At 38.4% G+C, this 16,215-nt stretch overlaps 1 protein-coding gene across 1 annotated transcript in view; it reads left to right on the top strand.

Moving 5' to 3' along the window:
• ELOVL6 (ELOVL fatty acid elongase 6) overlaps positions 1–16,215 on the top strand; it is a 71,156-nt gene that overhangs the window by 33,247 nt on the left and 21,694 nt on the right. The window lies entirely within an intron of this gene.

Genomic DNA, 16,215 nt, shown 5'->3' with positions numbered 1-16,215 from the left:
TTTTACTATGAAAATTGGATTTCTAATGTTCCTAATTTAGATGAAATTGCTACCTCTGTTAGAAACACTCTTCAAGTTATGAGCATACATTTTTATAATACCCATGCATCAAGCATTCTCAGGGGTAAATTAGTCTCTAAATTATAATTAAATACACATCCTGGACAGTGCAGTTAAATTATAAGCAGCGCAGGTGACAAATTTTGAAAGTGACTAAAATAAGCTTGTGATTCTTTTTGTCACATCCTCATTGTTTGTAATCCTGAAAGGAAAACAGATCCTGTCCTATATATTTTCTATTTCCCCTTTATAAAACTGTGATGATGACTGGGCAGATATTGAATTTCAACAGCCAATGGGACTGAACATTGTGATGAGAAATGTTAAGTAAAAACCAAACAGGCACTCCTAGTTTCCCAAACCCCTTACAATTGTTTGCTTTCTTTCTGTCACAAGTTTTTCAGATTAACCCTAATATGTTGACAATGTGGGTGGGGAGTTAGGAGAAAAAAAGATTTCTTCACGTCAGCAATACTAGATGTTCACTTACAAGCTCTCCATAATTGTTACTTCTGATCCAGCTGTCGTTCAGCTGAATTTCACCAGATGAAATAGCTCTCAAATACTTCTCAAACAGAATTTGACCATTTAAACCAGGTAGTTAAGGAAGAACTGCCATACTTAATTGTATTTTAAATTACCTGCAAAGAAGGTAATTTAATACATGAAGATTAGCAGAAGATTATAGTACTTTTATACTTTATATTTCTTACTGTCTTATTGTTGCTATGAGCCATATATAATTGCTTAAGATGGGCTGCCAAGTAGATCTTTTAAATGGATTAAGTTGTGAATTACCATATTTTTCGCTCCATAAGACTCACTTTTTCCCTCACCAAAAGTGGGTGGAAATGTCTATGTCTTATGGAGTGAAAAATACGGGCTGTGGCAGTGGCGGGATCCTTTTACAGTGCTGAACCCCGCCTCTTCTGTCTTTGTCATTGCCCATTTTCCTCCTCTAAAACTAGGTGCGTCTTACGGTCAGATACATCTTATAGAGTGAAAAATATAGTATTTGATTGCTGCCTAGGACTGCCTAGAGCACAGGTGTCAGACTCACGTCGTAACAGCAGTGTCATGTGACATATCAGGACTTTTCCCCCCTTTGCTAAATGGGGCATGGGCGTGGCCAGTAAGTGATACATCTGGCCTGTGAGTTTCACAGCCCTGGCCTAGAGTCAGGTCATGAAACAGTTTATACATTTTTATAGCAAATAAATGTGAATGCATGCATTCAGTAAATGTGAATGCATGCATGCAACCTAAAGAAGTTGTGGCCCACCAGCGGCCAGCAGAGCTGGCGGCAGACTCAGACAGTGAAGAGGTTGGGGGAGGAACATGGGCCAGTCCTGGAGTTGGGAAGGCTCTGACGAGTGCTCTGAGGCAGAGATGGGGCCAGAGCTGTCTGACAGTTATCAGCTGCCTTCGGAGTCAGATATCAGTGGGGCAGAAGAACAGCTGGAGCCTGTTTCAGTGTGTGCATGCGCAGAGCTGCCAGGAGAAGAAAACAGTTAAGGAACGAGGGTCGACTTGGGAGTAAAGGCTCAGGTGGATGGTGAATGGCCCCTCCATGGGGAATAAAGAGGAGCAAAAGGGGACTGGTGTTTGCAGGAGACAATTAGTTCAATTCATTAGAGTGACTTCTTGCCAAGTAATTGCTGCTCCAGCTTGGCGTTTGAAAGATATCAGCTTGGCAACTCTCCAAGCCTGATAAAGGCCTGTAGTTGTGAAATCTCATGCAAGATTGTTTGCTGGGACTTTGCTGGAGAGGAATTCACTTTAACCTAAATAAAAGGGGTTTATGGGGATGAGGAGTCTACTTCATGATCTTGGAAAGCCTCGGTCAGAACAAGAAACTTTTAAAGCTTTCATAAGGAATAAGTTGCCCCATTGAGAAATATAATTAATCTGAGGATATAAATTAAAGCAAGCAAACATGAACTAATTTTGCAAGAGTGTAGTTAATATTGAAGTTTCTATATAGTTTAATATTGAAGTTAATATATAGTTTATGTTGAAGGATGAAAAATGTTCATCTGTTTCAGTTCTACTTTAAGTGTATTTAGGTGCTCAATTCAGCAAGGTCTTGGCTGAGTGATCCTGGCCATTGCAGGATTCTTCCTGTGCAGACAATCTGCTCTAACTGCTTGCTTCATTTTGATGTAATTCCAGTCTTTAGGAATTTGAAAGTCACCCCTGTGACTTGAGAATGGTAGTTCTCAAAAGATAGTAAAAAATAGTAGTTGTAAATGAGATACTAGCTTTTAAGCCTTTTCTTCTTATTTAAATGAAGATACTTATTTCATACGAGAGAGGTGCATGATTCATGAATTAATAGCATGACTATTTTTAAGAGAGGCAAGATATGCATATTTTGTGGGGAAATGTATATATTACTATATTGTCTTGGAAAGAATAGTTTGTGAACTTGTCATAGAATTAAAATGTGGAACTGAGGAAAATAGAGCTAAGCTAAAACAAGTTAAGCTACTTACCTTGTATTAAAGTATAAATTAGGAAGAATTCTTCCTTGTTCACAGTTGTTTCAGAAATGTTAGTAGATGGTTAAAGCTTGACTTTTTATTGTGTTCTATTTTAAAGTCAAGACAAATGGAGGTATAAAAAGGGGAAGACTTCAAAAAAGATTCATTGTGGCATTTTAGAAATGCTTAGAAAAGATGAATATTAGATTCAAATCCTCACATATAAAGTGCAACTAGAGTATAATCAGCTGAGATATTGGAACATTCTAAGAGTTATCCACTTTTCAGAATCACTGAGGGTCAGGCAGAACAGAAGTTTAATAAATTATGGTTAATTGCACAGTCATCCAGGTGTTTAAATCAGATTTAGCATTTTGTCCACTTATCAGATTTTTTGTATAATCAGCCAGATGTTTGGAATGAATTTGGCATTTTTATCACCAGTTGAGTTCTTCCCAAGGACATGAGATAGGTAGATGTTATTGGCCTTGTCCAGGCAGTCATGAGGAATCAAAAAACTGACATGAAGGTATCTTCCCCCCCACCATTTTTTTTAAATTGAGTGTTAATGTGTAATTTATCTGTCTAAAATATAACTGTGTTTGTACCTTATAGCAATAATAGTCATAAGCTTCAGAATTGGTATCAAAACCACGGTGAAGTTTATTGTAATTCAGTATTGCAAATGATGTTTAGTGTTTTTATTTGCAACTTCCCAGACAACTGTATCCTTAGAATTGGATGTTTATTCATTACTGGCATTTGGTATACTACACTACAATATACGTAGTTAATAAGAGTTGTGTCAGTGTGATTTTCAAGGAATACAATATAGGTTCACTGAGAAGGGAAGGAATACAATACTTTGGAGATTTCTTAACACTGCTATTGTAATATTGCATAATATTAACATAGCATAACTTAATTGGAAATGCATAGTTTGTAATTTGGCACATGCAAAGGTTTTAGATCATCAAACCTTCGTATTTCTGAAATATGGGTATAAACGTGTTGGAACTTTGTTGAACATGCTCTATTTTTAATACCTTCAGGTTTTTTTTATCCTTATTTTCAATTTGGTTCTTCAATTTTTTGAGAATATTATCTTTCTCAAGTCTACTAGGAAAGGAAGACAAAATTCACTCACTGAGCACTGACCTGCCTTAGTATCTAAACTTCTCTGTTCCAAACTTGTAAATCTTGTAAGCCTCTTCTGTCTCTTTATCTTCTACATGCTTTTTCCAGTCCTGCAGTCCTGCCTCCAACTGGAAGACACAGTGATATCTCATTTCCAGAACACATAGCAATTCCCAGAATACCAATCTATCAGGAAAGCCTGTGTGGAAAGGAAAATATAACTATTTAGGAGGTTGTGTCTCTTGATTTATTTATCCATGGATTTATTTATAAAATTGGTAGATTGCTCCAGTCATGAGACTCTGGGTTGTGTAGAACCACTAGAAAAATCAACACAACAGTGAAAGCAAAGCAATAAAACAAAATGAGAAAAAGAAGGGAATAGGAACTACAATTCAGTGTAATACATCTTCATTTAAGACATAAAGACATACCTTTGTTTAGAGCAGCAGAATATAGGGGCAACACAGATGGTCCTCAAATGATGACCTCAACTGGGCCAGAATTTCTGTTACTAAGCCACGCAGTTTCTCTCAACTGAGTGGGACCAGCCATGTAACATAGAACATAGAAAAATAGAATTGGAAGGAACCTTGGAGTGTTCTAGTTCAACCCTCTGCTCAGGCAGGAGACCCTATAACCACTTCAAATAAACGGTTGTCTACTCCTTACTTCTAGGTTGCTTCTCTCCTTGGTTAGTTTCTATCCATTGTTTCTCATGTTGCTTTTGGGTGACGTCCCTCGTCTTTGTAGAAGCCCCTCAAATATCGGAACATGGCTATCATGTCTCCCCTAATCCTTCTTTTCATTAGATGTAAAGGTAAAGGTTCCCCTCGCACATACGTGCTACTCGTTTCCGGCTCTAGGGGGTGGTGCTCCATTATAAAGCTGAAAAGGCTGTTCTGTCTGAAGACATCTCCGTGGTCATGTGGCCGGCATGACTAAACACCGAAGGCTCCTGTAACTGTTCTTTCTTTGTATGTTTCAGCCTCTAACCCCCTAATCATTCTTGTTGCTTTTCTCTGTACTCCTTCCAGGGTCTCAATATCTTCTTTATATTGTGATCAGAACTGGATGCAGTATTCTAAGTGTGGTTTTACTAAGGCCGTGATGGCGAACCTATAGCACACGTGCCACAGGTGGCACGTAGAGCCATTTGGGCTGGCATGTGAGCCCCAGCCAAACTTACCCTGCTCACATGCATGCTTCCCAACTGATTTTCGGCCTCCGGAGGCTTGAGGGAAGCCTCTGCAGCTTTTGGAGGCTGAAAAACAGGCCTGTTTCGTCACTTAAATACTGGAAGTGACGAAACGGGAACATTTTTCGGTCTTCAAAGGCTGCAGAGGCTTCCCTCGAGCCTCTGGGAGGCCAAAAAAGGCCTCAAACGGGCAGAAAATCAGCTGGGAGGCATGCACAAACGCAGTGCAAGCAAAGAGGTGATGTGGGGGGGATCATGTGCACATGCACAGGGGGCATGGGGTGACCGTACACATTGCCTTCTGGGTGGTGGCACACGAGCGCATAATAGCAAGCGCAGTTTTCGGCACTGGAGCCCAAAAAGGTTAGCCACCACTATATAAGGCTTTGTAAAATTTTGTTCAAGTTTTTGGGTATGACACCCAGTGTGCTGATAACCACTGGGACTGCCATGGCTGATTTATGTCATAATCTTCCAGTTTCAGCTTTCAGATCTTCATACTTTGAAGATTGGTCTTCTCCAGTTCTTTGCCTTCTATTGTACTATTTATTGCAACATCAATTATTCCCCACTTTCTTCTTTTCAGCCACAGTTATATCTGGTATATTATGAGCCAAGACTTTATCAGTTGGTATTTGGTAATCCTACAATATTTTAATCATTTTTTTACTACCTTTCACTCTATATTCCTCCTATTTTTCCATTAGTGCTAATTGATAATTTTTTACAGATGTTCCAGTGAATCATTCTGGTGACTGTGTTATGTCGTTAATAACAAGGGTGGGATTCAAATTTCTTAACAATAGGTTCTGTGGGCGTGGCTTAATTTGTGGGTGTGGCTTGGTGGTCATGCTGGGTGTGGCTTATTGTTGGGCATGGCTTGTCACATGACTGGCAGGGCGTGGCTTGGTGGTCATGTGACTGTGGGCATGACCAACTCAATGTCATTCATGTCAAGGGGTGCCTCACCTGGCCCCTCTCCTCCCAGGGAGAGTGACACTCAGCCTCAACTTATCTATAGTTCTGTAAAAATGTTGTTCACCTTTTTTTTACTTTATTATCTACGTACTATAGACCACTTCATGGACCACTGAAAGGAGGAATTGACTCACATGCTTTGCCCAAGAATGTGATTGGCAACAGGCTTTTAAGAGGCTGCCAGAAAGAGGGGGGCAATGTATTTTCCAAAGCATCAGAAGGCAAACAAGAAGCAACGCATGGAAACTGAACAAAAAGAGAAGCAAACTAAGACTAAGGAGAAACTTCCTGACAGTGAGGACAATTAACCAGTGGAACTGCTTGCCACCAGAAGCTCTAAGTGCTCCAACACTGGAGGTTTTTAAGAAAAGACTGGACAGCCATTTCTCTGAAATGGTATAGGATCCCCCCAAGGTCCCTTCTAAGTGATTCTGTTATTCTGACACCTTTCCCAGGACCTTGAACAACCCCTCTCCCAGGCTGCAGCCCTCCCAAAACACCTCCACGGGTGGCAGAGGCAATGGCCCTGGCTCTGGCTGCCTCCTGTAAGCCGCCCTGGCCTGCAAGGGAAGCAAGCAAGCCCAGGGAAGGGCTTCAGTTGGTGCCACAATCTTCCACTTGCGTCCCAAGCTGCCCTGGCCTGTGAGCGGGAGAGCGCAGCACTGGAGCCTTTTCCTGTGCTTGCTTGCTTCCCAAGCCAAAGTACCTCCGCATATAACAACAGCAGTGGCCATGGCTGCCTCCTGTAAGCAGCGCCATTGCCACAGCACCTCCGCCCACTACCTTTCATTTTGTCCCCGGTGCTGTGGTGATACCCTGCTTATAGGAGGCAGCCGGGTCCGCCACTGCCGCTGCCGCTGCATGTGGAGGCACATTGGGAGGGCCGGGGTTTGCTCAAGGCCCCTGCAGCACACTGCACCACAGCCGCCACATGGTAAGGAAAGTGTTGCATGGCAGCTTAGACAGCCAGCCGAGTCTGAGGATAGGGGTGCAGGTGGGTAGGCCCCAGACAGTGCTGCTGGCAGGATGGGTCTCCATTGGTGTGGAAGCCAGCCAGCCAAGCCCGGGGATGGGGGATGAAGGTAGGTAGGCTGGGCGAGGCCTGGGGAGCCCTAGAGATGGCTACGGGAGGTCTGGGGAGCCCCGGAGATGGCTGCAAGATGCCTGGAGAGCCCCAGAGATGGTGGCGGGAGTCCTGGGGAGTCCTGGAGATGGCTGTGGGAGTCCTGGGGAGTGCGGGAGAAGGCCGTGGGAGGCCTGGGGACAGTGGGGGAGGGGCTAGTGCAACTCGCAGACTTACCTGTGAGCAGACAGGAGCTGTTTCCCGGAAGGGACAGGGACTTGCAAGCTTTTCACCCTGCCATAGGAAAAGGCAGGCAGCAATGGCTGGCCCGGTGGGCAGGCAAAAGCAGGTTGCAGGCATGTCGCGCATGCGCACAACGTTACGCATGTGTGATAGGGACTGACTCGGCAGGGAGCAGAGAAATAGGCAGAGAAGGGTGGGACCAGCCAGAGGGTTGATTTACTGGTTCTACAAACTACTGGGAACCATAACAACTGGTTCTATCGAACCAGTGCAAACCGGTAGAATCCCACCCCTGGTTAATAATCAGTTTTGTGAACTTCTTGGATGAACTAAATATATGATCTGCTTTTTTTTTTTTGCACAATCTGGACTTTGAATGATTTGAAGATTTTTCAGTTATGTCCTTGATTTTATTAGTTCAATAGTGTGCACTTGCACAGCCAAAATCTTTGGGGTTTTTTTCTTTTTAATGTTCACAATGTGAGCCATTGGTAGATTTATCTTTATGTACTTTACCCTTAATCTTTTTAGATATTGACCATGCAATACTTTTCCTTGCTAGCATTCTGTTTGTTTTTATGACATTATTTTGATGCTCACTTTTTTCCCCTGTATATTTAGTAAGTTCCATTTTTAACATGCATCATTGCTTGTTCTTGGCTGTCTTTTATATAATCAACCAATGTATGCTTTTCTTGTTCAGCAGTTTATTTGACCTGAAGTACACCTCTGGCTCCATTTTTGCGAGGCAGATATAATCTATCAACATCAGTATGGGAGCATAATGCATAGTGAATAATCATCAGTTTTCTTGTTTTTTTTAATCCAAATTGCTAGTTCAGATTGAGTTCATTTAATAACTCCAACAGTGTGTTGTATTATTGTTGTTGTTGTTGCTAAGTTTTAATCTTCAATTTGATTCACAGTCTGGAACTGGTAAAAACTTAACAGTTCAAGTCTTAACTCAGGATCTAAGACCTGTTAAGATAGTGTCTGAGTATATTGGCAGTTCCAAGTAGGGTGGTTTTTAACAAAGTCAGGATATTCAGATCTAATATGTTCAAAATTTCCATGTATCTAGGCATCCTTTTGGGTATTGCTCCAAGGGCTCCTATTCTTATTGGTACCACCATTGAATTATTTCTCCACAATCGCTCAACTTCAATTTGCAAGTCACAATATTTTGATATTTTTTCTAGCTGTTTCTGTTCAATTTGTGCATCACCTGGTATTGCTATATCACTGAACCAGACTTTTTTCTTTTCTACAAGCATGTTGTAGACCTAATATCTGTCAATTTAGATCTGAAAGTTCTTCAGGATCTTGACTATCATTTTCAAGATCTTTGTCAACATGGTGTTCCCTGTGATTTTTACTGCATTTAAACCCAAACATCTGGCAAAGTATAATTTTGGCAGCTCGATCATGACATTTTGCTTCAGCCACTGATAAGCACTGTTTCATCTTTCTTGTTGCATTAGCAACATTTGCTGTTAGTAATATGTTGAAATTTTTGCTTTCCTGGAGTTAGTTTGCAAGCTTACTGTGAAGCAGCCAAAATGAAACCTTCAGTTTCTTTCTTCGGCACCCTTGATCTCAACCAGCTCCATGCTAGCTTTGTATCTGCCTTTCTTTCAATGTCCTTCAGATATTGACTGTGCATAGGCTTTTTTTCCAGTTAAAAATTCAGTGCTCAATTGTTTCCTTTCGATGTTCTGCTTTCAATCTTATTGTTTTCAAGAGGTTTCCCTTGTTCACATCTTTCAGCAAAGGCTCTTTTGCTTTTTTAATGTAGTCATTTAAGCTGTGTTTTTCTTCTTCCACAGTTTGTTTCACCTGTAAGAATTCTCTTCAGCCTTGAGATCTTGCGAAGTACAATCGATCAATATCACTTTTTGGGTGCAGAGCATGGTACACTGTCATTAGCTTTCTTGTCTTTTGATCCAAGTTATCAAGTTCTAGCTGAGTCCAATCAATTATTCCAGTTGAGGATCATATTACAGGCACTGCCCTGGTGTTAACTGGTTTTATGATATTTCTTCCGCTCAGCTTTGATCTCAAGATTTTCTGGACTTGCTTTATTATTTTGTTGAAGTAGGACTCACTTTATGTATTTGCGGGGGTGGTGGTTTCCAATTGTTGTTGTTGTTGTTGTTAATCTTCAGTTCGATTCACAGTCTGGGACTAGTAAAAACTTAACAGTTCAACCCAGGACCTTAGAGCTGTTAAGCTCTATTTGAATATATAAGCAGTTCCAAGTAGTGTGGTTGTTTGCAAAGTCAGGATAAATTCAAATTTTCATGTATCTAGGCAGCCCTTTGGGTATTGCTCCAGGAGCTCCTATTTTCTTCCTTCATAATCACTCCATTTCAATTTGCAAATCACAATATTTTGTTATTTTTTCTAGCTGTTTCTCTTTAATTCATGCCTCACTTGGTATTGTAATATCACTGAACCAGACTTTTTTCTTTTCCACAATAGTGATACCCAGTGTATTATTACTATTCATTCTTTTGGTCAACTTGGCAAACATACCCAAGGCTTCTGTCTCCTGTTTTTGTTGCAACAATGCAATAACATAGTCTAAGAATGCAGGATGGCAGATTCCAGCGAAGGTTTGAAAAGCTTAATTGTAAAAGTGACAGTAGGATCCAAGAGAAGTGATGAATTTCATTGAACATGATTAAGCAAAAACTGGACAATCATCTATGGATCCCTGCTTCTTTCTTTCATTCTTCTTGAATTTAGCAAGATTGGACTCATTGGCCTATGTGGTTCAAAAGATCCTTATAAGGGCTCTGTTCCCTCCAAGGTTTCCTCTTTGTAACTTTGATTGTTATTGTGGGAAAGGAGCCAGCATATACTAAATACATTGCTGAAAGTTGCTTGTTGCCTTCTAACGACAGAAGGGTTGTCAGTAGAAAGGGACACTTTCTGATATTGCCGTTGCCCACCCACCCACTTGAAAATCTCATTTTATTCATTTTTCCATATATATTGCATGAGTTGGCACATCGGGGGAGGTGTTGTACATATTTAAATAAACATATCTGCATTTAGTCATAAGCAGGATCAGTTGTGACATGGTTAATATACTACTTTTCAGTATGATGGATGGTGACACAGTGTGGTTGTTCTTTAAACTCATTGTTCTTTTTCCAAATTTAGATAGAAGAACCTGTCAAGCAAGAGCATATTCAAATTCAGAATACAAATGAATGCATATATAGCAGATTTAAAGTTTTGGTATTTAATGTATACATTCTAAATAACTTGGAGGCGGAATATATCATAGAACACATTCTTTCATCTTAGGTGTATTGAATAGAGAGCATCTTTGTCAAGTGTTCTCTTGATTGTAGCACAATCTTGGCATTGAAAGGAAGGATAACATTTTTCTTGAGGAGGTCATTTCTGGAGTCCTCTTCTCACTAAACATAGTTCAGGCACAAAATATTAAAATGTTAAAAAAATAAAAGTTTTTATACACTGTCTCATATCGCCTATGTTTTGCAGTTATAACAGTCTTAAATAATAATACCACAATAGAAATGCTGAACATGTGTCTTACTCAACCAGAGTAAATTTATTTAATTTTTTCATCATGTATGATTTATCTTTTATTAATTCAAAATTTCTCTCTCTGGGGTTTAATTTAATCATATGAAATTACTGGAAAATTTAAAAGATGACTTTGCCCCCTCCTCTTCCCCAGCAGCCTTTATAGGATGCCTATATTACTAACTCAACAACAATTATTTTTAGGTTTGATGATAATTGAACTTAAGAACTCTGCTTGAGTTTCTATTCTAGTATAGTGTCAATTCGACAAGATACATCAAACCAGGAAATCATCTCCACAGGAAGGTTAAAACTACTTTTATTGAAATTTGCTATAATAACAGAAACCTGCAAGCCTGATTTATTGTACTGCCTTCTCTTTCTTATAGTTTGGTAAATTAAGGAGGTATCTGTTTGAGTCATTTCCAAAAATTATTTGCTGTATTTTTCTTTATTCTGTACACATAGTGTGCCTAGTAATCTACTAAAATCTTTGGTATAATTTAGTACCAGTAGTCCTTGCCAACTTCAACAACCAAAAGTAGAACTTAACACTGTGTTAGAATTTTACAGTTTGCACAGGATTTGTACAAAAATTAATTAAATGTAACCCCTAATTCAGAAGTCAACAACATAGTAAAGGAATTAGAATTACCTCTTGTTAACAGTTGCCCAACTTATAAGTCACTGTTTTTCTCTCCCACAAATCTATTTTGTTTGCTAGCAAGTAATTAAATGACAGTTGTATTTATGTTAATCACAGCCAGAAAATCATGTACTGCCTAATGTGTAAGAATAAGCAAGAAAGCAAGAAACTCCTGTATAGAAATAATTCAGTAGAAATGGGAATAATTAGAGTGAAAGGATATGCCTCAAGTACAGGTTGAAACTAAAAACATCCTTGAAATTCTTATTTCTTATGTTATCTATTTCTGATTTTCCTATCATGAATGCAACTTCTATGATACCTAAGAACATGTCACTAAACAAAGAACAATGCCTGTTTAGGCTTTCATAAAATAGTTCATTTTTGTTTAATGTTAATGGTTCAAAGAATGTCAGGCTGAATGGTCGGTCCCCACACATTTTCACCTAACCAAATCTGGCCCTCCTAGCAAAAAATTTGAACACCCCTGCTGTAAACAAACGGAAATAAAAATAACAAAGGAATAACTTCATACAATTTTAGGAGCTCTATACAAAAAGTTTAATCAGAAGCAAAAAAAAACCCAGTGTGTACCATGGAATTGTTGTTGAGAATCCAACGTTAACATGCTATCCTAATGTGAAGGAAGTAGCATTCATAAGTACAATGAAAATATTGTCTTGCCTTTTTTGAAAAAAATGCTGAAATTCTGCACGCCGCATGTTATCTGTAGTACAGCTGAAATGTTAAAGTACTAATATATCCAGTACGAGTGTAATATGGCAAAGAATGTAGGGGACGTACAGAAGCCTTGTGAGTGGAGCCACTTCCTCTTTGCAAATTGTTATCTTCCCTTTCCCAAAGCTTCTTTACCTGAAAAATAGCAGTTTAATGATAATTAGGCAGCCGTTTCCATCCTAAAGGCTAGTAACTTTTATTCCTTTTTAATTTTGAAAGCATTATTGAACCTTAAGAGAAATAGTATCATACTGTTTGACTATCTCTCTGTCTGTCAGATATCCTATGTTCTTTTTATGGAATCCAGGAGCAAATGCACCCAAAGAGCATTGATAGTGCAATATTGGGCATATTTAATGGAGCTTCCTCCATGGAGGCAGTGATAGCAGAGCAGAAGAATTAAATGTTGAATCAATTTAATTTGAGAAAAGATCCAAGCCAGTGTCTCTGAATAAATGAGGAATTGTGCAGTAATTCCCCAAATAATAGAATCACAGAGCTGGAAAAGGTCCCTTAGGTGTTGAAGTTCGTTTCTGCTCAGTGCAGAGATCCAAATAAAGTATCTCCAATGGGAAGGAGCTCGTAACCCCCTTGCTTGTTCCATCCTCAAACTGCTCATATGGTTAGGAAATATTTCCAACTGAAGTCTGTTTTTCTGTAGTTTAAAATTATTATTCTACATCTTGTATTCTGAGTTTTGATTTTCTGCTTTATGCCATTTTTTTTCCAGCTCTTGTATAAAGCATTAGGTTATCCTAGGATTACTTACTCTTTTCTTCTCAAGGCTTAACATCTCCAGTTTCTAAATCTCTTGTCATAGGATTTACTTGATTTTGAAACTCAAGTTGAAGAAATCAAATACACCCGAGTGAAGAAATGTATTTGTTCCTGTTAAATTTTATTCTATTATTTTCAGTATGATTGTGTTTAAGAATATAATGATCATGCACAAAAGTCCTGGTTTGATGTTCACGTAGGGTTCATATCTACCCGCAATAGTGCCAAATTAATGCAATCTGCAAGTTAATAAGAAATCTCCATAAAGTTCAATGAGTCCTGGAATAAGGACATGCAACCTTAAGAATAAGTTGAAAAACTCTTTGCATAATTTTTCTTCTGTTGTAATTAAAGGAATAGCTCCACGTAGTAATCTTCAGCTTGTGATGATTTGTTGATAAATTAATACTATATAACGAAACAGGCAACTGGATTTATAGTATTAGCTTGCATGACTGGTAACCTAGTAAGCAAAACATCTTGATTCTAACTGTGACACTATGGTTATTAAGCGTATTACTGTGGTTTAAGCAGGACAGTCTCAGATGGTTATCATATAACCACAGGATTCTGAAATGGTCCAAATAAGTACCAAATGCCCAAATTGCAATCACATGACCATGGGCATGTTGCAACAACCACAGCATTAAGGACTGTCATAAATCTCCATTTTTCAAGCCATAAAAACTTTGAACAGTTACTGAATGAGCAGGTCACTAAGTGAGAACTACCTCTATGTATTGCTACAGATACCAAACTAAATTGAGAAAGACTAAGACTATCCAGCAGAGGATGCAGATCTCCATATAGCTAGCAGATGCAGCAAAGAGTTGACTTGTTTTTCCTTTGTTTCCCAGCTAGCGATCCTTTAAATTTTTGCAAATAGGATGAGGCTGCATTGCAGAATCCAAAGGTACTAGCAACAAAGAATCAAATCTAAATGAGGACCAAAAAAAAAATTAAAAATAAAAACTTGACTGTATTTTTGTTTCCTTTTCATTTCTTTCATATCAACTTTGTTTAATAACATCAATTTTTTCCAAGCATATTGTTGTTGTGTTTTCGTGTCCTTACTTTATGCCAGATGTGTGACAGAAAATGTGTGAACCCAAAATTGGAAAGCAAAGATAGCGTACCAGCACCCATTTATTCTAGTTTTCAAATTGGCAAACTCTAAGGCAGGGTTCTTCAAGCTTGACAGCTTTAAGACTTGTGGACTTCAACTCCCAGAATTCTTCCTCCAGTCATGTTAACTCAGGAATTCTGGGAGTTGAAGTCTACAAGTCTTAAACTTGCCAAGTTTGAAGACCCTTGCTCTAAGGCTTAATGGTTCACTCAACGCCCGTCAAGAAGGCTACAAAAATAGGAGTTTTTATCAAGCTGTGAGTGAAAATAGTATGTAAAAGTCAATGCAATATGCATGGACTTATTGTTTATTTCTCTTGCTTTGTTAGTGACTGTTATTTTCAAAATAACTTGTGATTTAGAATTAAACATTTTACACATGAGGGATTTTCCTTCATCTGTAACCATTGCAAAATGATACTTATTTTCTCCCTTTGAAGGACAGAGAACCAAAGGATTGAACTGGAATAGGAATCTTGAAAATTCTTAATATTGGTTGATATACTGTAGTTCTGCCCATTGTACTGAACACTGTTACATTTAAGGTTAGTTTGGTTTTCATTGGTATTTTCCAGTCTGCAATTGGTTCAAGAATTATCCCTAACTTCTCAGATTAAGCTAGGCATTTTAACATGTTCATTATTGAAAACTTTTTTGATCATTGATACATGTAGTTATTTAGGATATTGATAAATGCAGTAATAAGTTACCTATCTATGCCAGAAATCACACTGTTCCTGTAAGTAAAACTGTGAAAGGCATTCAGCTGCCATACATCTATCCACCCCAACAATAGACTGAATAGAATGCTTTCAATAGCTGACAATGCATTGAGACCAATTCTTGATCAATCTTTTCCTACTCCATTCTGAGTGTTGAGCTTTTACTCCATCCTAAAATAAAAAGCAAGTGTTTTGTGTGATACTTTGTCAGGCATGCTAGACTTATGCCTTAGTCTTTTACAGTCCATCTATAGACTCAATTCCAACAGACCTAACCTGTGAAGAAAGAGTCCATTTACTGACTCCTTACATAGATACAGAGAATATGCAGATAATTTGGCATTTATGACCTTTAAAAATCAGAAGTAAGGAGCTAATTAAAAAGTTGTGAAATGACCCGACACGTATAAATATAGTTGTTGACCTACTTAAGATAATTTGAATTAATGTCATGGATAATTTAGACGTCATTTTTGCCTAGCTGTAGTTTGCTTATAAGGAATGAACAAATGGAAAAAGATCCAAGATTCAGGCATTCTCTCAAATGGAGAAGTCCCATGGTGCTCAGCTGTGCTTAAAATATATCTGTCTATATACATACACATGCACACAGTAAGACAAATTATCTTCATAATTCTGTAATGTTTAATATAAATTTACAATAGGGACAATTATTTAAAGAGCTACTTAGCTACTTCAAAGAATTTGGGTCCAAGCTGCACCATTATGAATATTTATGAAAGTTATAAGACTCCCTTAAAAATCACTGGACTTGAGGCAGCTTAAAGAAGCTACATTATAAAAGCAAGAGACATTCTCAAAATAAAATGTACTAATTTATTAAAACTATTTAATTAACTAATCAATAGTTAATTAAGTATTAATCAACAGCAGTGACTAAAATGCCAACAAAAAGGAAGGAGTTAAAATTATAGAATTGTAAAAATAAGCGCAAAAGTGCCAAGATGAAACTGAATTTATCTGAGCTGGGAAACAATAATTTTTTATTTGAACTGTTTTGTGATACAATGCGATCAGATTCAAACCCAAAGTCAGTCAGTCAGTCATTGGTTAGTTGTCTGTCTGTCTGTCTACCTATCTCCAAAGCACCTGAAGGCAGGAGAAGAAGTAATGGATGGAAACTAATCAAGGAGAGAACCAACCCAGAAATAAGGAAAAATTTCCTGACAATTAGAACAATCATTGAAATGGCTTGCCTTCAGAAGTTGTGGGTGTTTCATCATTGGCGGTTATGAAGAGAGATTGGATAACAATTGTTTAAAATGTCTCTTGCTTGAGCAGGGGGTTGGATTAGAAAACCTCCAAGACATTTGTCTGTCTGTCTATCTCCTTCATAAGCATGGTAGAGGAGAATGCTATTCTACCAATGTAGACCTGAGAAAGATAAACACAGCCGGATTTGATTAGTATTGTGATGGGAGACCATTAAAATTTCCCGGACTATAGATTATATGGGGGAGAGG

Source organism: Pseudonaja textilis, chromosome 6 (assembly GCF_049901715.1).
Source record: "Pseudonaja textilis isolate UNSWEBS1 chromosome 6, rPseTex1.2, whole genome shotgun sequence".
NCBI classification, from domain to species: Eukaryota; Metazoa; Chordata; class Lepidosauria; order Squamata; family Elapidae; genus Pseudonaja; species Pseudonaja textilis.
This window is presented reverse-complemented; position numbering and strand designations above follow the sequence as displayed.